Source organism: Canis lupus, chromosome X (assembly GCF_011100685.1).
Source record: "Canis lupus familiaris isolate Mischka breed German Shepherd chromosome X, alternate assembly UU_Cfam_GSD_1.0, whole genome shotgun sequence".
NCBI classification, from domain to species: domain Eukaryota; kingdom Metazoa; phylum Chordata; class Mammalia; order Carnivora; family Canidae; genus Canis; species Canis lupus.
The window spans coordinates 14,103,293-14,129,424 of NC_049260.1; the positions used below are offsets into that span (position 1 = coordinate 14,103,293).

The following is a 26,132-nucleotide window of genomic DNA, read 5'->3' on the forward strand; positions in this document are numbered from 1 at the left end:
GAGAAACGTTAGTTAAGGGAGGCAGATCTGTACCCCAGGTCTTATACCTGGGAAACTTTAATGGGCTCCTGGTGAGCCCAGCATCAAGAGACAGGCTCTCTTAAATTGCCAGCCCCTTGAAACGGAGGCAGACCTATCGTAAGGGCATCAGGCTGTCAGTGGATGTGGTTTCCAGTCTATGATGAGAAAATGGGTGAGAACAACAACAACAACAAAAACCCACCAAAGTTTAAAGAGCACAAAAGAGCATGGGATCAAAATATGGATAAATCCAAATGCATTTTCTAGGTTAAAGTGGTTTTATGTTTGTTCATATGGAGGCTTACAAAATGTGATAGTATTAATGCAAGAATATGGCTACAATTTAGAAGGAATTGATACTAAATTGGGAAACAAAATGACGTTACATGTACCAAAACTGAACACTACTTTATTATTCATGACTTGGTATCACAACCTTATGGCAGCTTTTAAATATGAAAAAACCTGTGAAGATATAATGAATTAAAGCTGTGGAAGTTTTATAGAGACAAAAAAAATGTTCTGTATTTCAAGGCATTACATCCCCTGGATATTTTTATGATTTTAATTCAAGGGTCAGATTTTTATGGTTGGGTAAACGGTCGAGAAAGATTCCATCAGCTGCTTTTCAATTATTATAATAGGGGGAAACACAGTATACCTTTGCTATTTAAAAGATTTTTTTTTTTAAGATCAGAACATGTGTTCCACTTCATGGTATCAACCACAGAGCAAAATGGCTCTAATTGGGAACATACTTGGGGCGAATGACTGGATTAAAATGACTGAGTTATAAATGTCTGAAATGTCTATTTCAGGCACAAGCAGGGGGAATTGGCATTAATTTCTAGAGTGTGCACATAATGATTACATTAGCCCACAGAGATGAAGAGTATATCAGCGTGTACCCTGGAGAAGAAATACCATATGAATAAGGAATGAGCCAATCAATTCTTTAGTGGGCGGCAATCACCGTGAGAAAGGCCTTGGCTGACTCTGCCTCTACCCTCCACCCCACCACCACTTAGCCAGCCCATTTGTCCAGAAGCCCAGTATGTTCCTCTGTAATATCCACCAAACCAAATAAAATGCTTATATTGGTACAGTGGAAAATGCCAACTAACCTTTGACTTTTGACTTAACCCCTGACCCACTGGACACCTCACGTTGCTTTTGGAATAAGTTGCTGGATCATAACCACTGAGATGCACAAAGAGATACAGATGTGCACACATCTAGGATCCACGTACACACATGCACGTATGCCTTTTTTCCTGCTCTTTCTCTCTCAGATGCTGACTCCTGGCCCCAACAGGCAAGATAAGAACAGCCCTCCCTCCCTTGCTCCGACCAATCTGTATGTGTGTGCGCGTGCCTGTGTGTGCGCACCTGTGCTTGGAGAGTATTCTAGGATGAGAGGAAACAATCTGAGTGGCAAAAAGCTTAGAGTGTGGGTGCTAGAATAAAGAGACAGTCACTGTCGGTGGGGACCCTCCTCATCCCCTGTGCATTAACCTTTCCAGTGTATGCTGACAGCGTCCTACTTCAAGCAGTGTCTTCAATTCTCTGCCTGAGGTTTTCTCTTGGCCTGAGAATGGAGTCACCTAGAGGAGCCATGGAATGAGCACCCCAGGAGCACTGCCTTCACTGGATATAGGATGGATGGAGAGGTAAATATGCCAGTGTCCTCACCCCTTAGTCGGGTCTAACTCCAAGGCATGATCTAGCTCACCTCCCAGAGCTCCCCAGCAGGAGTGCACCCCTGCTGCCCACACAGGCAGTAGGCTCCATCATATATTCTCCCTGCCGAGCTTCCCTGCTCCCCTACTGGAGCTTCAGATCACCTCCCAAATAAGCTTCTTGCCCTTAAATCCTCATCTCAGGGTCTGTGTCTGTGTGACCCAAGGTAGACCAGATGGATTTGGACTCAGGGAATCGTGGCATTTGGAACTCAAAGACGTGAGTTTGACCCTTGCCTTGGCAATCTGCTCTCTGTGACCACACGTGTTACTTTGTCTCTCTGAGCCTCCGTTTCTTCATCTATAAAATAGGGATAATAGAACACCTTTGCTATGTAACAGTGCCCTTGGGCGGTGCAAATGAGAGAATGTATGTGAAAATGTTAAACACTGTATAGAGCCACACAAATACTCATTATAGCTCATGAGGATTGTCCTCACCTCCCCCACCACACGCCTTCTTTCATACATTTTATTTGAAATTATAGACTCACAGGAAGCTGCAATAATAGTACATAGAGCCCCATGTACCCTTCACGCAGCTTCTCCTGGTGGTGACATCTAATGTCATGGTAGCAGGGTAGCAAAACCAGGAAGCTGCTATCGGTACAGTACTGTTAACTAGACTACTGACCTCATTCAGTTTTATGCTTTTTAAGGACTCCCCAATCTGCCATTCTGTTTCTCCTCGGTGCTCTGGCCTCCACTCACCCTACTTCTAGTGATCTTTGAAGAGTCTCAACCAGCCACTTGGATCACTATATCTTAGTGTCTACCACATTAGACCAGGTTCTGACTTAACGCTTTCAATCACTGTCTTAAACACACTTCAAAACTGTGAGACGAAATTCTATTCCTTTTAATCTAAATCTTTCTGTTACTGCCTCTTGACCGACAACAGGTAGGCATTGTAGACGAAATCCCAAGAGCTTGGATCCCACTAAGCAACTTCCTGAAATGGTGAATGAATGCAACAGTTACCCAAAGAGGTGTTTCCAGTGATGAATTGGATAACAGTATTTTCATTAGAAGGTTAATACATTTTCTTTAGTTGTTTTAGAAGTCTTGGATAAATGCCTCCTTGTTTATTTGATTCATATCCTTCTTAATTTTTCAAGTTGTCCTGTCATCCCTTCCTTAGTACTCCTAGGACTTCACCTTTAGTGCCTGGAGAAAAAGTGGGGAGAGCCTTTTCTCCATCAATCCTCCAATGAAGAGAAGGGTCGTGGGGTCGTTCACAGTAGTGCCTCAGTAATCTCCTATACCCTCTTTGAATGCAACTGCTATTTCTCTCTGAGCAGATCATTTATCTCCTCCCTGACTGCCTTCTTGGTTAAAGGTTAACAAAAATGACATCCCCTTCAAGTTCAAACCCTTGGAATGCACAGACCCCTGCTGCCAACAAAGTCTTTCAAACCAAGGAGACAGAAAATGTACCAGGGCCAAGGCTCTGAAATTGCTGCCATTTCTGTCTTCCTGATGCCTATGGGTGTTGCTGACCATCCTTATCTTCTGAAAATGCTTTAGGATATATATTTTCAAGGACCAAGACTTGAACTAATTGTACTACTACTTGTAGTAGTACAGGACCTGTTGTCTAAGTGCTGGAGGCAAGCCTCTGTTCTTTTCTTGTAAGTTCTCTCATGGGGCTCTCACTCTCCTTCCTGGTTTCAAGGCATTAGCTCTACAGATATTATTCCCAAACTACCTCTCATTCCCAATCTCTCTCAAAAATCTGATCCCATATCCCACTTACCTGCAAGTCCCATCCTCACTGGCGTGATCACCATTCTCATAGTTGCCTGGACTCAAACTCTCAGGCTTATTTTACTCCTTATCAAGAAGCTTCTGGAACCGCCTGGTCCCAGTCTGTCATTCCTGTCCCACACAGCCAACACACACCAAGAACTCATGTGTCTAAGAAATGGGTTTTAGTGATCTTCTACCTTTGGACAAACCCAATAATGCTTTAGGAAAAGATCATAGGCCAATGCACAAGGACAATAGCCTGGTTCTGCTGAGCCCAAACCACAAATGAAACACTCCGACACTCCATGCCCAATCCCAGATCACTGGTTTTTGCTCCAGTTACTCTTCTTGACCAAAATTATGCCGCTGACTCTTTTCTCCACCTGTGAAATTCCACCTATGTTAAAAGGATCTGGACACTTCTATCCATGTTTGTAACCATTTGTTGACAGTAGTGCTATACCCCCTGCTATCGCTTGCTAATTTTTTATATCCCTTATCTTCCTCAACTACATTGCAAGTTCCTTGGGAGCAGAGACTGGGTCTTACTTTTCTGCAATCTCCACGGCATCTAGAAGTCTGCCTCATCCAGAGAAGTAGCACCACGTATTTCTCATGATGGGTTGATATTCATGTGTCCAGCGGTCCCGACAAAATAAAAGGAAGGTCGATGAAACCAATTCTTATTGAGCAGCTATGATGTGCCACAGCCTTCTCTAACCACCTAATCTAATCTAAGTGCCCCCCCATCTATCACATTATTCAGTTTTGTTGTCATCGTAGCATCTCTCGCTACCTGAAATTATCCTGTTCAGTTATTTATTCATGTAACAAATGCTTTGTTGTGCTCTCCAGATCCTTCTTTCAGGACTATGGTTCTCATTCCCCCAGGTAGTGGGAGTGATGGCTGCTGAGTGTTCTCAGCTAAGCATCCTTTCAAGAACTGTCCATTGATCACACACACCCCGCCCCCACACCAGGGCAGCCTGTATATCATGACTGTTAAAATGGGGGTAGAAAGGCCCACAAACCTGCCTCTCCTGGGGCAACTCTGAGGGGCTATGCTGGTCCCAGAGCTTCTGTGGGGTGGGTTGAAGCCTCTGTAACACCCACCTCTCCCTACCAGTCTTTGCTCAGTCCCTCTTCCCTCACTTGCCTACTGGTGGCATCCCTAAGAGCATCCATAATAAGCTTTCTGTATGCAGGTCTCCATCACAATCTGTTTCCAGGGAACCTGACTTAAGATGCCTTACTTGTCCATTGTCTGTTCTCACTAGAATGTTCCATGAGAGGAGGGACCTTACCTATCTCATTTACTGCTGGGCCAAGAATTTACTGCTAAATACATGACAGGTGCTAAAAAAAATATTTGTGGACTATGAATGAATAAACAATGGCTTCTATCTAAATCCCAGAGCTCTACCCCTCATTTTCCACATGAGAAATCAAGGACAGAGAGGCAAGTTAAATCTCCCAAGGATACACAGTTAGTCATTTGTAGAACCAGGACCATACTTGTATGAATCCAACATCCACACTCTTTTAAAAACCAAGCACAGCCTCTTGATGTCTTCATCACTGAGGGTTGTACCTTCTGCTTTGGCTCCTGTGGTCTGGCTGACTTCTTGGTGTACTTGGCTTGGAAATCTTGATATAGCCTTTAGCTCAGCTCCCTCTCTCTTCTTTCTCTTAGCCACACCACTGGCATCCTCCATGCCTTTCTGTACAACTATCCTCCTGTGTGTCCTTTCTCCTCTGATCCCCCTGACAATGTGTTTGTTCAGAGGCTAATTACTCTCCAGTTCAATCGCTACAGTCCTTACATGGGGACCATGGCCCTGTGATCTCATCAACTTCAGTCACCCTCAACATTCTCTTCCTTACCATCTTCTCCACCACGATCAGGGGCCAAGCAGGACATAGAATTCATACTAGATAATTTAAATGAAAACCAAAGAAAGATCAACACGCTGAAGTATGGGCAGTGCTAGGGGAACAAACCTAAATGGCGAGGCCCTCAGGAACCAGCAAGAGTGGGGAGCTGTTGCCAGTCCTAGGGTTGAAGGAATGAGGGAAGGAAACAGTGTTACAAGAGCCTGGTGAGAGCTGGAACCACGGAGGAGGGTTTTCCCCATGGGAGCTGTCATCCTGGAGGGGTGCAGACACTACCAGAGACAGGATGCCAAAGCAGTGAAAGAGCAAAGAAGAAATCTCCTGGATTTCTCTCCTGCCACTCAGAGCTCTTGATGGTGTTTTCCATTGGCCAACCCCAGCTGGATGCCAGGTGGCCATGGGGACCATGGGGCAGAGATTGGATCTGGGGGTCACAGGGGGAGGCAAAAGAGGGATCAATACACCTTAACTTACCAACAGAACAGCTAATTTTCATGTCCCACTAACACCATCCCATGCCTTTCCATTTGTAAAGGTGTCTGTTGGACATATCGCATCTGTCCGTTGGGGAGACCCCGGCTGCGGCACAGCCTTTTGTCCTCAGAAGAACGGAAGGAGCGGTGGGAACAGGGCCAGGCTGATTACATGGGAGCAGATTCCTTTGACAACCTCAAGAGGAAACTTGACACTTACCTCCAGTAGAAACACTGCCATTCTCCCATGGACACATCCACTTCACGGGCACTTGTTTCTGATACTTAGCATCTAGAGCTGGGTTAGGAAAGGTCTGTTACAGTTGCTAGAAGCTTTGCTAAAATTCATCAGATGGGGGGATTTTGCAGGACAGCAGGTGAGAACTGGGCAGAAGTCGCAAAGTAGCAGCAGCTCTGTTACGTGGACCGTGTTCTGCTTTTTAATCCTAGGCTTATTCAGCTCATGTGTCGGAAATTCTTACTTTTGCTGATGGCCAACAAATGTGGTAAGGGAAACCCAGGCTGTTAAAACGGCTGCTTTGCCGCCGAGAAACGTGCCAGTGCAGGCCCTGAATCAGCCTCCCTGCGACGGGACAGGGTATCTCTCGCTCGCTTGCTTGTCGTACCTCTCACTAGACTTGCGTTTCAGAGTTGCTCACAGACTGCCAGAGTGATGGTGATGCTGCTCTCAGTAAAGACCGCCCGCGGCACTGCTGAGTGATCCGTGGGCCTCTCGACGGGCGGCGTTGGCCCATTCTGTTTCCTACCTGCAGTGTCTGAAGCGGTTCCCCGGTGTCCCATGTGTACAGTAAGGCCGCATGCTAACGTGCTCGTGTTCGGTTCTGTGGATCTGTGAACAGCAGTGTGTCCTCTGATGGTCACCTGCCAGGGCACCTTGTATGAAAATAAAGACTTGTTGCCATAAAACAAGTCCTTTATTGGTACAACCAGAGCACGCTGCCCAGCCTGCAGGCTCCAGCAGAGGATCGTGGGGCGGCTGGGGCTGGGTGTGGTGTGGGCTGCAGTCATGGGTGGGGGATGGAGATAGGCTGGGAAATAGGAAAAAGAGACTGGAAACCATCCGGATAACTCTTCTTGCCTGAGCCTCAAGACCTCCTTGCACTGGGAGCCAGCTGATGCCTGACCAAATACCTAGGAGGCTCCCAAGGTAGGAGGGTTCACTGCTGCCAAGAGCGCCAGCAAAGATTATGAAGCCCTTTGAAACACAAATATCCTTTGATCCTTGCAATGTCCCCATGAGGTAAGTACTAGGACTTACCAACCCATTTTACAGATGAGGAAACAAGCTTAGAGGATTTGCGGCTCACCCAAGATCATTAGATAGCTAAGAAATGGCACAGTTGAAACATAAACCCAGATTTGTGAGTTCAAGCTTTTTAACCAAAATCCAGGATTCAGTTTCAGCACACGGTTAAGATGTATATTCTCTGGAACATCTCTCCATTCCTACCTTCTCCTCTTTCTGCACGTGCATGCACACACACACACACACACACACCCGCTACCCCATGTTTTCTTAATCCTTCTCATTAACTTTCTTTTGTCTTTGACCTTCTCTTGTGCTTCACTAATTCTCTCATCATCTCCTCCTTCCCATTAACTCAGGCCCATCAGCTTCTTTGTTAGTACCTCACCTCCTCGCCAGCTGCCTCTTGCCTCAAATACTGAAGTGTGGTGATGTCTAGTGCTGCACCATCCAATACAAGCCATTAGAAATATGGCTTGAATGACTAAAGAACTAATTTTTAATTTAATTTTAGTAAATTTAAATTTTAAAAAAATATTTTTTTATTTATTTGACAGAGAAAGCACAAGTAGGGGGAGAGGCAGGCAGGGAAAGAGGGAGAAGGAGGCTCCCCTCCGAGCAGAGAGCCCAAAGGGGGACTCAATCCCAGGACCCTGGGATCATGACCTGAGCTAAAGGCAGATGCTTAACCAACTGAGCCCACCCAGGCACCTCATAAATTTAAATTTAAAACTGTACTTGGAGCTTATTCTGCACCCTGTCCCCAGTGATCTTTAAGTGTAGGCTGTGCTCAGTGACTTGTTTCCAAGGAAAAGACTATAGAAAGGGAGAAAAAAGTAACTTGGGGTACAGAAATATGGCAAACATGACCTCAGCCAGATGATCAAGGCCCACATCACCAGTCATAAGTCATGTTGATAGCACATGCCATTGATACGATGTGATGAGAAAGGTACTTCACCTTCACTTCTGTGGTGTTCCTTCCCCCAAACTATCACCCCAGTCTCACCATGAGGAAAATAGCCACACCCCAATCGGGGAACATTCTTCAAAATACCCAACCAGTACTCCTCAAAACTGTCAAAGTCACAAGAAATAAGGAAAGTGTAAGAAGCTATCGCAGACCAGAAGAGACTAAGGATCCACGAATAAATATAATGAAGTGTCCTGGATTGGATCCTGGAACAGAATAAGGACATTCATGGAAAAACTGGTGAAGTGCAAAGAAAAACTGGAGTTAGTTAATAGCACTGTATCTATGTTGTCTTCTGAGTTGTGACAAATGTCCCACAGTAACCAAAGATACTAACAATAGGGATATATGTATTTGTTGTATGGTAACCTCTGTACCACCTTTGCAACTTTTCTGTAAAGGTAAAATTACTCTAATATAAAAAGCTCATTAAGAATTAAAAAAATTAAAGATCGCTATTCAATTCAGTTATCGGAAAACTTTTAGATATGTTGGAATGACTTCAGTATGTTAACTTACATTTTCAACTGTAAGTTTTATGAAGTCTAAATACAGATCAAATGGGGCGCCTGGGTGGCTCAGTCGGTTAAGCATCTGCCTTCAGCTTGGGTCATGTTTCCCAGGGTCCTGGGATTAAGCCCCATGTCGGGCCCCCTACTCAGTAAGAAGTCTGCTTCTCTCTCTCCCTCCACTCCTCCTCCCTGCTTCCGCTTTCTCTCTCTCTCTCTCTCTCATAAATTAATTAAATCCTTGGGCAGCCCCGGTGGCGCAGCAGTTTGCCTTCAGCCCAGGGTGTGATCCTGGAGACCTGGGATCGAGTCCCACATCAAGCTCCCTGCATGGAGCCTGCTTCTCCCTCTGCCTGTGACTCTGCCTCTTTCTCTCTCTCTCTCTCTCTCTCTCTCTCTGATTAAATAAAAAATAAAATCTTTAAAAAAATAATTAAATCCTTAACAAAAAAGAAATAGAAAAAAATAAATACAGATCAAGTATTTCCAATGGACATTCAGTGTCTGAAATGAGATGTGTTAGAAGTATAAAGTACACACCGATTTTAAAAGACTTCATACCAAAGTAAAGAATGCAAAATATCTTCATTTCCGAAATATTTGAGTACACGTTGAAATGATGTTTTGGATATACTGGGTTTATAAAAATATATTACTAAAATTAATTTTACTTGTTTCATTTCTCATTTTTCTAATAGGGCTAGAAGAAAAATTACATATATTATGGCTTCTATTAGAACTTCAGAATACAGACTCTTGAGCCAAACAGCCTGGGTTGAAACCCCAGCTCTGCACCTAGTAACTGATGGACTCTGAGCAAGTTAGTTAACCTTTCTGTGTCACAGTTATCCATCTGTAAATAGCGTACCTACCTCATGGGGTTGTCAGGAGGCTTCAGCAAGCTCACCTATATAATGTGCTGGGTTATAGCAAGCACCGGAACATAGTAAGCACTCAATCAATGCTAGCCATTATCATTAAGGTAGAGTTGTTTATAGCCAAAGGGTCTTTGGAGCTTCAAGAGTCCTGAAGGGATGCACTGCCGAAGCAGAGAGGGAGCAGGGAAGAAAGACCTTCACTGCTTTCTCTTCCTACTCCACCTTACTGCCAGGGTCTCCCATTGCTCAGTGTCTGTGGAAGCTGGCCAGCAAGTGAGCCCAGATGATGCCATCCACAAGGCCCAGCTTCCCAGGTGCACAGCAAGGCAGAGCGAGGTGGGGCATAGATCTGGGCCAGGGGGTGGAGGGCCAAAGGAAGAGAACCAGGACACCTCACCACTCCTATAGCAACCAAAAGCCTAAAGCACCCTACTTTCCACACCCACTCCGCCCCACATCTCTGTCCCCTCCTTGATAATTCAGGACAGCCCATGTTTAGTGAATTTCCCTTAGCCTCCCCAGACCCCCTATTTCATAGCGGACTCAGCCCTTGCCATGCTCAGAGCTCTGAGCCTTCATCAGTCCTGAACTCAGCTTTTTCAGAGATTAGTCAGGATATGAAGAGATGGGCATTTTTTTGTCTTTTCACTGATTTCTTGCCTTTATTCTATAAAGGGAATGGCTGATATTTGAAGGGAAAGAGCAGGTATTCTCAGTATTATGTACACCCCACTGCAGCCCGAACTGATTGATGGAGATGAAGAGAATGATGATTAATGACCTTAGAATTATGTTTTGAGTGGTTTTCTCCCTACAGGATTCCTCCCAGTGTTCCTGATGTCTACCTAAGCTGGTCAGTCACTGTTCTCTGAAATAAATGAAGCTAGGATGGATCTCCTTTGTGTGTAGGGCAAGCATTACCTTCGTGAACCGATCACACTAGCTTTCTTCTTCTGCTGGCCATATGGTCTCTCCCCTCTGCTCAGTTTTTCCAGGGCACATGTGCAGGGAATCTAATAATGGATTCCAGCCAGCCTCTGGGCTATTATGTAAATAAGAATCCTCTAGCACTCCCCCCATACACACACTCATCCCTTTGGGAATTCCTCTAATTAATTAAGTTTAAAACACACACACGCACACACTCCTTTTCATGGTGTTAGGTGGTCTTAACACTACCCTATTTTGGGGTGTGGCTCTACTTTTAAGGATGGAAGCACATGATTTTATGACTCTGGTTGCTTAAGTGCTCAATCTCATTAAGCTCCTAAAGTCATCACCTACTCCCAGCATCTCCCAAAGGACTGTTCCCCTGCCAATATTTATGCATTTTAGTCTATTTTATTAGGTGCATACAAGTTTAGAATTGTTTTATCTTCCTGAGGAATTGAATCCTTTACAGTGATCTAGTGAGCCCTTCTAACCCTGATAATGCTTTTTATCTTAAAGTCTGTATTCCCCAATGTAGCTTTCTTTGGGTTAATAATTGCCTGGTGTGTCTTTTTTTTTTTTTTATTCTGTTACTTTCTGCCTTTCTGCATTCTTATGCCTTAAATGTGACTTTTGTAATGGACATATAGCTACATTTTTTAAAAATCCCATCTGATAATTTCTGCTTTTTAAATTGGCTAGTTAAGGGCAGCCCAGGTGGCTTAGCAGTTTAGCACCACCTTCAGCCCAGGTCCTGATCCAGGAAACCCAGGAGTCCCGTGTCGGGCTCCCTGCATGGAGGCTGCTTCTCCCTCTGCCTGTGCCTCTGCCTCTCTCTCTGTGTCTCTCATGAATAAATAAATAAAATCTTTAAAAAATAAATAAATAAATTAGCTAGTTAATTCACTTGCATATTCAGTGAGTAATAGCAATTATTATATTTGGACTTGGTTTGCTACCTTATTTTTTACTTGCTTTTTCTGTGATTCTTTTTCTTTCCCATTTCTTGCTATTTGAATTGTTTGTGGTTTATTGTCTGGTTTTGAGTGTATTTCTTTCCTTATTTCATTGTTCCTTTTTACTTATTTGGACTTCATCGACTCAATTATTTTTTAAAGATTTTATTTATTTATTCATGAGAGACAGAGAGAGAGAGAGAGAGAGAGAGAGAGAGGCAGAGACACAGACAGAGGAGAAGCAGGCTCCATGCAGGAAGCCTGATATGGGACTTGATCCCGAGACCCCAGGATCACATCCTGGGCTGAAGGCAGGTGCCAAACTGCTGAGCCACCCAGAGAACCCCATCGACTCTGTTTTTACTCACTTATGATCACCCTTGAAATTTTTATCATGTATACTCACCTTACAAAGTAAAAAATTTAATAATATTTTAACTTTCCTCTAGAAAGAGGATTGGCAAACTATGGCCCAATCAATCAAATCTGCCCACCACCTGTCTTTGTAAATAGTTTTGCTGGACCATGGGCTTCTTTCATTTATGTACCAACTATGGCTACTTTCACCCTATGATGGTAGAGTTTCATATTCATGACAGGGACTGCATGGCCTGCAAAACCTAGAATATTTGCTAGCTGCTCCTTTATAGAAAATGTTTTCCTAACACTTGTTCTCTAACAATACTCTTAAGGATCTTAAGAGATTTTTTTAAAGATCTTATTTATTTATTTGAGAGAGAGGAACAGTGCAAGTGCAGGGAAGAGCAGAGGGAGAGGGATAAGCAGACTCCGTGCTAAGCACAGGAGTGACATGGGGCTCAATGTGGGGCTTGATCTCAAAACCCTGAGATCATGACCTGAGCTGAAACCAAGAGTCAGATACTTAACCAACTGAAACGACCCAGGTGCCTCAAGGATCTTAGGAGATTTTAACTCTGATTTCCTCTCCCGACTTGCATGTGATTCTTGGCCAATATTTTATTTTTGTCATTTTTCTTAATTCTATAATTCAACATTAGTATTCCTTTTCCCAAAAAAATATTATTTGATCATATGTGTATGATTTTGCATTTTTACGTATTTGCTCATATGTATATATGGTTACATATGGTTTTTTAAAGTGTATTTTTTTTAGTAATCACTATACTCAACGTGGAGCTGGAACTCACAACCCCAAGATCAAGAGTCACATGTTCCTCCGACTGAGCCAGACAGCTACCCCCGTATATGTTGTTTTTATTGTTCGCTATTCCTTTTCACATCTCAGATCATCCTTCTGACATCATTTTCCTTCTTCCTGAGGCTCATCTTTTAGAAGATGTTCTTTTAGTGAGGATCTTTTGGTAGTAAATCCCTCCATTTTTGTGTATTTATAAACATTAATTTTACCCTCCTTCCTGAAAGATGATTTTCTGAGTACACAATTCTTTTTTTTTTTTTTTAATTTTTATTTATTTATGATAGTCACAGAGAGAGAAAGAGAGAGGCAGAGACACAGGCAGAGGGAGAAGCAGGCTCCATGCACCGGAAGCCCGATGTGGGATTCGATCCCGGGTCTCCAGGATCGCGCCCTGGGCCAAAGGCAGGCGCCAAACCGCTGCGCCACCCAGGGATCCCTGAGTACACAATTCTAAGCTCTAAGTTATCTTCTCTTGATAATTGAAAAATATTATTCCATAGTCTTCTGATTTCCATTGCTGTTGAAGGCAACTGTTAGTCTAATTGTCATTCCTTTAAGGATGATCCATCTTTTCTCTCTGGTCCCTTTTAAGATCTCTTGGCAGTTAGTGTTCTGCAATTGAATTATGATCTGTTTAGACATGAATTTCCTCTTTTGAAAATATCCTTCTTGGTATATGTTTTGATTCCTGGATATGCATTATGTTTTCCATCAGTCGTCTAAGAGTCATGCCACTATGTCTTTAAATCTCTCTCTCTTTCTCCTCTTATTCTGAAACTCCAATCAGATTTATGTTTGACCTTCTCATTCTAGCCCCCAATCACTTGATCTCTCTCGTTCATAGTTTCTATCTCCTTCCCTCTTTGTGCTGCATTTTGGGTAATTTCTAATCCTCTCTTCAGCTGGATTTAATCTACTGTTTAAACAGTCCATTTGGGTTTTTTGTTTCAATAATTGTATTTTTATTTATTGAAGTTCTATTTAAAAAATCTTTCTAGTTATTTCTGCCAGCCTATTGTTACCTGCTCATTTGTATGACCACATCTTTTATATCATCAAACATTTCAAACATAGTTGTTCTGTATTTTCTGTAACTGAAAATTCCTATATTTCCAATCATTTTGGAGATCTGAATCTATTTTTTATAAGGTTTTATTTATTCGAGACAGAGAGAAAGAGAGAAAGCATGAGCAGGGGGAGATGCAGAGGGAGAAGCAGACTCCCTGCTGAGCCAGAAACCCGATGTGGGGCTCGATCCCAGGACCCCAAAAGCATGACCTGAGCTGAAGGGAGATGCTTAACCATCTGCACATCAAACCAAGATCTGAATCTATTGTATGTTATTTATGCTGCCTCTGGCTCAGGGTGGCTTGTCTTACTGTATTGCAAGCTGACTGTGATTTTAATCTGTGAGAACCCTGTAGGTCTAAATTAGAAGAGCTTTTTTCTGTAAAAGGAGTTACTTCAGCAGAAAGTCAGAGACATCTCTGATCTAAGACCACTTCAGCCACTATAAAGATCTTGGCTTAATAAATGGGTCCTCGACCAGCATTCCTACCTCAAAGCTGGCCCATTTCTCAGTATTATTATGTGTTGCTATTGGTATCTACCCTCAGGGCATTTCCCCACTTACCTATTGCTTATAATTTAAGCCTTCCTGCTCTGGTCTGGGCCTGGATTATTTTTTTATTTTAGAAACTGCTGTTGTGGAAGCCTTTGGAAATCTCTCCAACCACTTAACCAGAAATGCCTTGAAAGGCATTTCATATTTTTTATCCAGGACATAGCTGCTATGCAGTGGGAAAGTCACTCAGAGTACTCATTCTACCCCCAACACACACACACACACACACACACACACACACACACACACACCAATTGTTAAACTTCGAAACATAATGTTTAAGGTAGAAATCTGGTTGGAAAAAAATGTCCTTACTCATTGTTTTACTTACTACACCAAATATAAAGCTTTCGGGGATCCCTGGGTGGCTCAGCAGTTTAGCGCCTGCCTTCGGCCTAGGGCGTAATCCTGGAGACCCAAGATTGAGTCCCACATAGGGCTCCCTGCATGGAGCCTGCTTCTCCCTCTGCCTGTTTCTCTGCCTCTCTCTCTCTCTCTGTGTCTCTCATGAATAAATAAATAAAATCTTTTTTTAAAAAAAAACTAGCTTTCTTATTTAGTCACTATTTTATCATCTCTAATGTTGAAAATAGCTATAGGCCTCAAGCAAAATGCTTGCTTCTTGTATACAAAGCTGATATTTTGGCACATGGTACCTAAAGATAGGTCCTGTACCATAAGTTAGTTTGCCTTTAGAAGTAGGCACTGATGATCTTGGCTACTTGCCTTGATCTCACATACACATGGAAACTGTTGTTACTTCAACACTACACAAAGACATTATTTAGCCTTTGTAGCTTGCTGTTTATTTGCCACAGGCTTCACAATCCCTGTTTTTGGTAAGTCATTTCTCATGACCACTCAAAGAGAAATTTGAGGGGATGCCTGGGTGGCTCAGCGGTTGAGCATCTGCCTTTGGCTCAGGGCATGATCCTGGGGTTCAGGGATCGAGTCCCACGTCAGGCTCCCTGCATGGAGCCCGCTTCTCCCTCTGCCTGTGTCTCTGCCTCTCTGTGTGTGTGTCTCTCATGAATAAATAAATAAAATCTTTAAAAAAGAGAGAGAGAAAATTGGGTGATCTATTCTAGGTCCGTCTGCCTGTCTCCCACTATCAATCTTTGTGAGATGACTCAAACCCTCCAAACCTCCATACCTTTGTCCTCTACATTCACTGAATAAGTGGATCAACTAAAGTGAAAAACTGGCTGCCACATCCTCCTCTTTCCCAACATCACTTATTTCTAAATTAGGCATCAGGAAGGGGGGCTGATCTGACATATATGAAAATGATCACCAGCACACCGATCTTTCTTTGAACTCCTGCTCTGGTGCAAGGGGAAAGGCTTTGCATCTGTTTTTTTTTTTTTTTTTTAAGATTTTATTCATTTATTCATGACAGACAGAGAGAGAGAGGCAGAGACCCAGGCAGAGGCATGTGGGACCCGATCCCTGAACCCCAGGATCATGCCCTGAGCTGAAAGCAGAGTTTAACGCTGAGCCATTCAGGCATCCCATGGCTTTGCATCTTGTATCAGTGATATGGACAAGCATTCTCTTTCTGAGGCTCCTCCCATTATTGGGCAAACTACTCTTTGTATTCAAAGGACCCCACAGATACAGAGAGTGTGCCATCACAGAAAGGGCAGGAAGCCTGGAAGCAGGTAGCCTTGGGAAAAGTGGGGCAGGTTGGCTGGGAAAAGTATGGGAAGCATTCTAGCCATTTTGAGATGACTATAAGGTCCCTAAGATTATGAGAGAAGAAAAGAAACTCACATTTATTGAATTCCTGTTATGGACATGGTACTTTTCTTTCTTAATAAATTATTTTTTAAAATGTCAGAAATAAGACAGAATAAGAATAATGTCCATTTACCTATTGTCTAGATTTAACAATGCGCATTTTGTCATAGTTCTGTCATCTATTTTTTATATTTAGAATTCTAGACACAATAATATTTTATCCTTAAAAACTCTTAGCCAGGATATAGGGTCCTATATCATCACAATGCCATCATTGCACCTAACAAAATTAACAATAATTTTCTAATATTATCTAACCCTTATTCTATATTAAAATTTCCCCCAATTGTCTCCCAAATGTCTTTTGCAGCTGGTTGTTCAAAGCAGAGTCCAATCATAGACCATGCACTGCATTTGGTTATTATTATATCTGAGACTCCATTAATGCAGATGGTCCTGGTAATTTTCATATCTTATCTTTTTATCTCCATAACAATCCTAAGAGGCAGTTATCATTATTTCTATTGTACAGATGCAAAAAAAATTGAGGCTAGAAAAGTAGTTAGCCCAAGATCACACTGCCAGTAAGTGTGCAGAGGACATTTCCTGCTTTTTTAGCTGCCAGGCATCCACACCTCCTCCCTATTGTGAGCAAGTTTTGTTGCACTGTGGTGTGGGGCGTCCTCCTGATGGCCAAGAGGTAGGCACATAATAGTTTATGGCTAGCCCTTGGCAAATTGGATGCCTTGGTCCAGGACTTTGAGTCTAGACTAGCACTGTCCAAAGAAATTTTCTGCAATGATGGAAATGTTCTATATCTGCACTGTACAATACAGTACCACTAACCACATGCACTAGCTACCGTATTTAACAGCACAGTTCTAGAAAGAATGATGTCAAGCTGTAGGGACATTTGAGAAAGTATACATAGCATCAGTGGCATCATTTAGAGTCTGGTAGTGATGGCAGCTCTGAGGGTTGGGTTGTTGATGGTGTTCTGGATAGATCATTTGCTCCCTTTCAGAGCTTGACCCTCGACTCAGCCTATCAAATATCTGAATCACCCAATAGTCATCCAGTAAATTCCCTTTTTGCTTAAATCTTCCAAAGTCAGTTTCTATTGTTTGAATTCAAAAGCCCATTGCCAGACACTGCTAGTTGTCACCAGATTCCTCTTTTTCCTCAGGAATAGAATCTCCATTTTTATCTGGGTGCAAGTTTTAGCTGGTTGTGGCTACATAACTAAGTTTTGGTCAGTGAGGTAGGTTTTCGTGTTCCCATAGCCTATAGTTTGTAGGACTCATCTGTCATCTTGTGTGGACACAGTGGTATTCTTTGATCCCATTAAGAGGGGCCCTATCCTTGGCCTTGACCATTAGAGAACCCCACTCTGGCTGGGCCCCTTCCTACAGGGTGAGGAGCCAGCAAGGCCAAAACCTTCTAGACCATGGTTTAGATAAAAGGAACCTTGGAATTCCCTGACCAAATGACCCAAGCTAGCTTCTAGAGATTGCATGGGCTTCTTCCCTGGGTCCCTCTTTCAAAGGGCAGATGATGTACTCAGTATGAATACGATATACTAGAGGGAAGGCCAAAGGAGTAGCTGTTTTCAGAGAGATGTGAATAGAATTTAGAGAGAGATTCCAGCCTACTGGTCCATGCACCCATGGGGCTCCTTATAGTGGGAGATGGAATAAGGGGGAAAGGAAGGGTAGCTGGGCCAAAGGCTAGTAACCCAAGCTTACTCTCCCCATGTCATTATGGTCCAGTGTGGAACTCCAGGGAATCCAGTAATTTTAAATTCAAACCTGGTCTTTCAGGTCTTACAAAAATGTATTTGTCAAGATAGAGGGATAGACATATTTTGATTAACAGTTTCTGAGCTTATTTATAACTTTTAAGTATTTGGAGATACACTCACACACATGTTTCCATTTGTACTATGGTTACAGGTCTTACAAATATGAGGGGTGAGGGGCACCTGGGTGGCTCAGTGGTTGAGCATCTGCCTTTGGCTCAGGTCCTGATCCTGGGGTCCTGGGATCGAGTCCTGCATCGGGCTCCCCGCAAGGAGCCTGCTTCTCTGTCTGCCTATGTTTCTGCCTTTCTCTCTGTGTCTCTCATGAATAAATAAAATCTTTTAAAAAAAAGCCAAATATTAGAGGTGAGCCTACTTGTGCAAAAGCTTCAATACTACTTACAACCTCTGAAACAGTAAATGTAACAGAGTTCGATGGCCTTCTTTCTGGGTTGTTCCTTCACTTTATTATTTTCATGTTCTCTCCCTACAGTTCTCTGGTTGCAATAAATCATTTGTAGGCAGGGACCTGGCTCTCTCTCTCTTTCATAGTCTCCTGGCCCGTTAGTACGAAGTGTTCTGAATACATGGGCTCTATGTCCAGGAAGTCTTAACCTAAGATGAGCATTAAAATTGTGACGGGAATGCTATAAGAATATGGAGTCCCTAGCTCCATCTTAGTAATTCTGATTCTGAAACTGGGCAAATGTTTTGTTTTGTTTTGTTTTAAGTTCGATTCTGAAGGAGAGCCACGGCTGAGATGCTCACTGCAGTGACTGGCTTAATCACTCACTCCTGCCTAGAGACTGATGTCTTCAGAGATAGAAGAACAAAGGTAAGGAGGTGAGAATGGAGTGAATTAAAAAGTCAAATCCCCTAGGCCTCTCAAGCCCTACTTCCAACCTCTAGGGTACCACATCTGCATCTCATTTCTACTGGCCTCTTGGCCTTGGATGGCTGTCATTAGCACTTCCATAGCTCAAAGCTTGCTCATGGATTTCAAAATCAGGTGATAGCTGGTGGTTCTCAAACATGTATCCATACCTCCTTACAACTTTGGGATTTTTGAGGATATACTCCTAATCTCCCACCACAGCAACTGGCATATAGTAGATATTTATGAAATGTTTATCTAAGAAAAATATCTTGCCTGAGTTCAAGGAGCATGGCGCTTGATTCTGGGAAAACATCAGGACCACTGGAGTTTAATATTCACCTCCCTTCAAAGAAATGGGCTAAGTGGGATGCCTGGCTGGCTCAACGGATAAGTGTCTGCCTTTGGCTCAGGGTGTGATCCTGGAGTTCCCAGTTCAAGTCCCGCATTGGGCTCCCTGCGGGGAGCCTGCTTCTCCCTCTGCTTGTGTCTCTGCCTCTCTCTCTCTCTCTGTGTCTTTCATGAATAAATAAATAAAATATATTTTTTAAATGGGCTGTTTTTTTTAGTTTGACCTAATGGTGAACAAATGAACTTCTTTAGTAGCCAATTAGTAGACTTGAACCACCCATATTGCCTTAAAGAAATACCTGTCAACCCCTCCTGTTTCATCTTTCATGGACATTTTAACCAAGACTTCTGATACTCATATTTTTTGTGTTCCCATTATTTAAAATATAGTCAGGTACAATAATATGCAATTATAACCTGCTTCAAGCCCTTAAGGGATCATTCATTTCATGCTGTTTTTTAAGATAAAGGTAAATTCTTTTAGAAAACCGAAAACACGTAGCAAAGCTGAAACCCAACAAACATTTAGATAACACAAAACAGGAAAACTTCAGAGCTGGGGGCCAGATGTCTTGAAGAATTTTTCTAAGGAAAAGTCTTTGAGATGAACTGTCTCTGCTGGTTTGCTGCCCAGCATTTTTTCATTGGAGCCGCTATTGCGCAAGATTGCAACAACAGTTTGATCTTTGTCTTGATCTTGGTTCTTTTTGGCCCCAATAGGTTGGGATTATTTTCAATAACTGCACTGGAAACAGCTCTGTCAAGTGCCTTCTTTGTTTCATGCCACAGATCTTGACTGAAAATAGTACAATAGCTTCGTTAGGGACTATAAAAGGCTCAGGCCAGGAATCCTCGGGAAGCCACAATAGAAAGATACCAAGGCTGTTTAGGAGAATAAAATAAGAACAACTATCTATCAATGGGTCGATTAAACATGCTCTTCCTCCTTTGCTGGAACAAGCAAGTGACTGAGCCTCACAGTTTGGGGTCTGCTTCTTGCAATAGCTTCACTGACCCCACAAAGCACTGAGCAGACTTGCCTCGAGGTCATTGGACTTGATGCTTCATCTAAACCACACTGGGAGAGGAGTACCACTGCTAGGTTCCCTTAAAGGAAAATGTTAAATTGAAACCAACCCCATTGCCAGTGTTTCTCAGAATAAAAGGAGCATGCTAAGTGAGACAATTGTAAAGTATCATCTCCTCCACTCTGCTTTTTGCCAGAATATTCTATTAACTTAGCAACATTCAGAGCCTTGTCAGGATTCCATATTACAGTCCACAGACTTAATTGGGACCATACAGACAGAATGGCAAGCATGGGCTAAGTTTCCCAAGGGTTTAGATTATTGAAAAGAGTCACACAATATGCGTTGGGATTGAGGGGGCCCAGCAGGGGGGTACAAGGGGCTCAAAAGCAAGATCTACTGTATTTTGGTCTGTTTGACTTTTCTTCATATGTTAGAATTTTTTAAGATTTAGAATCTTTAGCCAGAAAAATATCTTTAACATTGATGATCCTCTTGGTTTCTTTTAATAAACTGCCTGAGACTTAGAGAAGTATAGCAACTAGATTTGAAACTGTAAGTCACAGATCCCTGGGTGGCTCAGCGGTTTAGTGTCTGCTTTTGGCCCCAGGCATGATCCCGGAGTCCTCGGATCGAGTCCCGCATCGGGCTCCCTGCAGGGAGCCTGCTTCTCCTTCTGCCTGTGTTGTGTCTCTGCCTCTCTTTCTCTCTCTCTCATGAATAAATAAATATTTATTTTCATTATTCTCATGAATAAATAAATAAATATTTATTCATGAGAAAGAGAGAGAGAGAGAGAGAGAGAGAGAGAGAGAGAGAGAGGCAGAGACACAGGCAGAGGGAGAAGCAGGGTCCATGCAGGGAACCTGATGTGGAACTCGATCCCGGGACTCCAGGATCACACCCTGGGCTGAAAGCAGGCGCTAAACTGCCAAGCCACCGGGGCTGCCCAATAAAATCTTAAAAAAAAAAACTGCAAGTCACAAAACTATCTGGGTTGTGGCTGACTCATGCCCCTTTGTTCATACTCAGCTACGAGAATATTTTTGAAAGCTAATGGTTGCCGCTGCAAAGGCTGGAATGAATGAAGGTTAACTACTCCACTGCAGCCTCAGGACGAGGTTATGGGGAAAGCAAGCCTCAGCCCATATTCTATCACCTTGCAAAAAAAAAAGGTTCACTCAAAAATGTATATAACAACCACAAAGCATGACAGTAATTCATTATAGCCAGCATCAGGCAATCAGAAATCCTCCTAAACCAATGGTTGGACAAAGGCCCACATAGGGTTCAATTCTTGGGTACTATCCCTAAGAGTACCAGCTGCGGATATCACTGGGTTCTTAAACCTCGCTCATGCAAGAATACGAAATATTGCTAAAATATTTGGACAGATCCACTTACCTTGAATTCATGCAATTTCATCAATGAGAGCTCATTTCAACCTTCATCTTGCTAATTAACAAGTCATTTATTTATTCCAATAATAAAACCTTGTTCTGACATTTGTTATGCTCATTAGCAAAAGCTAGATAATCTAGATAGCAGAAATGGGTATAGCAGCAGCCTGTGGAGGGTGGGTGCTGTGCTTGGAGTGCCCACACACCAGCCCTGGAGTATACATGATCGATCTGCATCTGGCTTATTGCTTAACCTAAATTTGCAGCATGTAATATCACTCTATAATTGGTGAGAAATTTTTAAAAGATTTATTTATTTATTTTTAGAGAGAGAGAGCACACACGTGTGTGTGAGCAAGGGGAAAGGCAGAGGGAGAGGGAAGAGGAAGAGAATCTCAAGCAGATTCTCCATTAAGGATGGAGCCTGACATGGGGGGCTCAATCCCACAACCCTTAGATAATGACCTGAGCCAAAATGAAGAGTCAGATGCTTAACCCTCTGAGCCATGCAGGTACCCCAAATTGATGGGGAATTTTAAAGTAAATTTCAGAAATTATAACAAACTGCCTAGTGGTAAAATAAGAACTCAAACCTCGTTCTTCTGGCTTCCATTCCAAAATCTTTTCTGAAGGGCTACTTGCCTATCTTTAATTAAAAAAAATCAGAAAGTTTGCTAAACATATGCCAGGCGAGATGTCAAAATATGAAATCATGCATGCCCATGAAACTGGGATTCTCTGCAACTAGTTCTTAGGAACCCTGATCAGTGTGTCCTACAACTTCTACAACGGGGTGTTTCTGAGTCCCATGGGGCCATCAGCAGACACACAGGGTGACTTCTCAGCATTATGGTGAAGGGAACTCTACAGGGAACTCGCTCTTGTCCACAAGGTGATTTTGGCTTCTTGGCTTGTCTCAGTGGACCTGTGGGGCATGATGAGATGGCCCCATAAGAGGCACTAAAGCAATACTTGTCAGGTTAAGTTGTGCTGAAAATCCTGTTGGTTTCCAGGGAACTTGGGTGAAAGGATTTTAGAAATGTCCATGGGACACTGATTTAGGCTTAGAACTGTTTGTTTTGAATCCTGCTCTAAGACTCTGTGTAGTCCTGTGATTCTTGCCCTTGGCTGCATGTTAGATCATGTGAGCAGGTGGTAAAAATTCTCAATGCCTGGTTCTATGCTAGAGCAATTAGATCAGAATCTCTGGGCTTCGGGTCCAGGCATTAGTGGTTTGTTGTTGTTGTTTTTTTTTTTTTTTAAGGTTTTTAGATGATTTGAATGTGCAGCCAGGGTTGAGACCCAATTCAGTGCTTCTAAGACTGCAATTTTCAAGCCACCTGGGGATCTCGTTATAATGCAGATTCTGAGATTGTGGCTTCTAACAACCTCTCAGGTGACGATCATGCTGATGCATGCTGATGCACCGTGGACCACGCTTTGAGTGGCAAGGTCTAATCTCTTACTGCCAAAAGGTTTGGGGGGCAAAACCACTTAAGCCAAATCTGAGATGGGCCAAAATAATCCAACTCAATCCTACCGGAGGATATGAGGAATACAGCCTCAGTGTGAATATGAAGAAATCAAAACGATTAAACGCCTAAACGGTTCCTAAAAACTGAACTTTGGTTTCCCACTTGTCTTAAATGCTTAGAGTATTTTTCAACTCACAAAAATGGCATAGCTCTAGTACTAAAGAGCTAATCATCTAATGCAAAAAAAAAAAAAAAAAAAAAAGCCATCTCCCCATCCTGATCATTATGCCCTTCGTATTTACTGATTGTCTCGGCTCTCACTGCCCCTGTAGTTGGCCTGCCACAGGGTGATACCTACCTGTGTTTGCTGTTCTTTCCACAGCTAGAGTTTATTCATTGCAGGATCCAGGGAGGGTGTGGAGGAAGCTCGTCACACAGCTGGCGGGTCTGCAAACAGCGGAGGCGGCTGGAAAGGAAAGGGCAATCTTTAAATGTAAACAAAGGAGCAGGCTGGGGCTCACTGAGTGGCCTTTTCGCTACATCTGCATAAGCAGATAGTCCCTGACATCAAGCGCAGCGGCTTGAATCTGAAAGTGCGAGAGAATTCTGCAAACTCGGAAAGCACAGAAAACCCGAGCCCCTACCCACGGAGCCCAAGGTGTGCGCCTGTGAATCATGTTATCAGCCGCGCAGCAGGACTGTGGAAAGCACTAACTATGAACAATATATAAATTACAGAGGTCATTCAATGTGCAGATCAAGTGCAATTAAAATGCAAAAGACTTTTCTTTTTACCTGACTCAGAAAAAAATGTGTGCAACACAAGGGTGCCTCAAATTGTCCAGTAGAGCGGGGGTGGCGGTGTTGGGGGGGAGAGGTGTGTATGTGGGGGGGGACCTGATTACTGGACTCAAAAAGGCTAACGTGCAATTTGTGTTCTTTTTATGTAGATTAAATGCATTGACTGCAGCTTGTACCGCTTAGATACGCAGCAGGGAGTCAAAAGCTTGGGTATCAGTCAACCACAGCCAGCAGCTAAAGCCTGGGCCAGATCTGTTATTGTGCCTCAAATGAGACACTTAATCTAATCTAATGGGAGCAAACCCCCCTGGACAAATAAAAGGGTATTACCAGCAGCAATGGCAGCTGTAATGTTAAAAAAAAAAAAAAGCACCAAATATTTTTTTTTGTGATAACATAATTAATGACTCTTCCAGCCTCCTTAAAAAATCTTGCTTCCAGCTCACAGTGGCTTGTGAAGAGTCTCAGGAGGTAAAGAGCAGGAGCAAGCAGCCGGCCTTCTCCCCCTCTCAGGAAGCCATGTGTGCTAGGTATACCACAATCAGAGAAATGTGGTGGTGTTTTTTCTCCCTGGAGCCAAATCTACACCCTCAAGTAGCAGGAAAACATCACTGGGGTTTTGATGAATTTGCCTTATTAAATCCAACAAAAGCGACGCAAGGGGTAGGAAGAAAGAAGACCGTGAAACCCAGGGCCTGGGCTCCCAGGACAGGTCCAGTAACCATCTGAGACACAATGAAACCGGAACCGAGGATCACAGAACAGATCAACAGAATGCTGAAAACTCAAGTTCATCTTGAAGGACATGAAATCCAACCTCTCCTAAACTCAGGAAGTGATTCCGTAGTGTTCCTGTTGGTTAGGGATTTTAACTCCAGAAAAAGAAAACCCTTTCTAGAAGCTCTGCCTTCAGAATGTGTTCCCTTCAATTCCCAAGTCACTGCACAAATAGACCTTTGCTTAGGTGCTCCCCAGACTTTAAAGTGCATATAAATCCCCTGGGGATCTCATTAAAATGCAGATTAAGATTCAGTATGCCCCCATGACGTGGGGCACGGCATGCTAAACTTCCAGCAAGCTCCAGGGTGATGCCAATGCTGCTGTTCTATGTGCTACGCTTGGAATAAAGCTTTGGTTATCTGACCACACCCAAAATCAAGCTGAACCCTGGTAGCTTGGTGCTAAGGCCAAGATTTCTAGATTTAGTTTCACGTGGTCCATTCTCCTTCATGATCCCAACCTTATTTTACCCCTGTTCAACCATCTAACACACAGTCTGTGGCCACCACTCCAAAAGGCCAATGCAGCTAGGGCAGTTTCCTGTACATTGGACACCCCATTACTGCAGAAGCTTCTCTAAATGGCAGACACGAAACCATTTTGCCAAATATATTCATTGTCTATTACTGTGTAACAAATCATCTTAACGCTTGGTGGCTTAAAACAATAAACACTCATTGTCTTCCAAAACTTCCATTGGTCAGAAATTCAAGAGCAGCTTGGTCAGGTGGTTCTGGCTTGGGGTCTCTCCTGAGAGTACAGTCCTGTTGGCCGAGGTGACAGCTAACAGCAGGGCCTGACTGGGACTGGCCAGTCTGTTGCTTCCGAGGCAGCAGGTTGGTGCTGAGTGTTGGTGGGAGAACTCAGATTCATTCCATGTGGGTTTCTCACCATCTGGCTGCTTGAATGTCTGTGCATGATGACCACTTCTCCCAAAGCGAGTGATCTAAGACACCAAGACAGAAGTCCCAACACACTTTAGACCTACCCTCAGAAGCCAAGCAACAGATACTTGTGCCGTGTTCTCTTGGTCACACAGACCAGCCATGAATTCACTATGAGAGGAGACTACATAAAGGTGTGGATACCAAAGGCAAGGATCACTGGAGGCTGGCTCCACACCAAATAAGCCAAAGCTCCCTACTCCCTCTGCAAAACACGCCAACTGAGGTCCATGGCCCACTGAATGCTCAGAGCCACACTCTGATACCACGCACACTTCTCTTCCCACTGTTTACACTTACTAAGAGTTGATTGTGTTTGCTCCCAAACCTGTTTAGGACAATTGTTCCCATTGTACTTGTTATTATAATTAAGTAATTTATACATGTGAATTATGAAATATGAATGCAAAAAGGAGTTGTTTTTATGAGAACAAAATTGCAATTTCGGAAGATACAATAGTAGCAGGTAGCTAAAAATGCTGTTGAATTATGTGTCTGCCAAACAATTATAAGAGAGTGAAAAATCATTTAAAAACTGGGAGGATTATGCACTAAGCTCACCTCACAAGTGTCTTAAATTCTTGCTCCACTTCCAAAACTGGAAATCAGAGACAGTGCATTTTAGATACGGCTCGTGCAAGAAGGAAAGCCTGCAACTCCCATCAGCTGATTTTTATTCAAAGAAAATGACTTGGCTGTACATCAAAAGTTTAGTGAATGAATGTTTATTTACATGTTTTAAGTTAAAT

At 43.1% G+C, this 26,132-nt stretch overlaps 1 protein-coding gene across 9 annotated transcripts in view; it reads right to left on the minus strand.

Annotated features, from left to right (window-relative positions):
• Nucleotides 1-26,132, minus strand: part of RAI2 (retinoic acid induced 2) — a 388,924-nt gene that overhangs the window by 145,244 nt on the left and 217,548 nt on the right. For all 9 annotated transcript variants that reach the window (XM_038586945.1, XM_038586944.1, XM_038586942.1 and 6 more), the window contains one exon: nt 23,217-23,324. The gene's annotated coding sequence lies outside the window, so the exon portion shown is untranslated. The remainder of the gene's footprint in view (nt 1-23,216; nt 23,325-26,132) is intronic.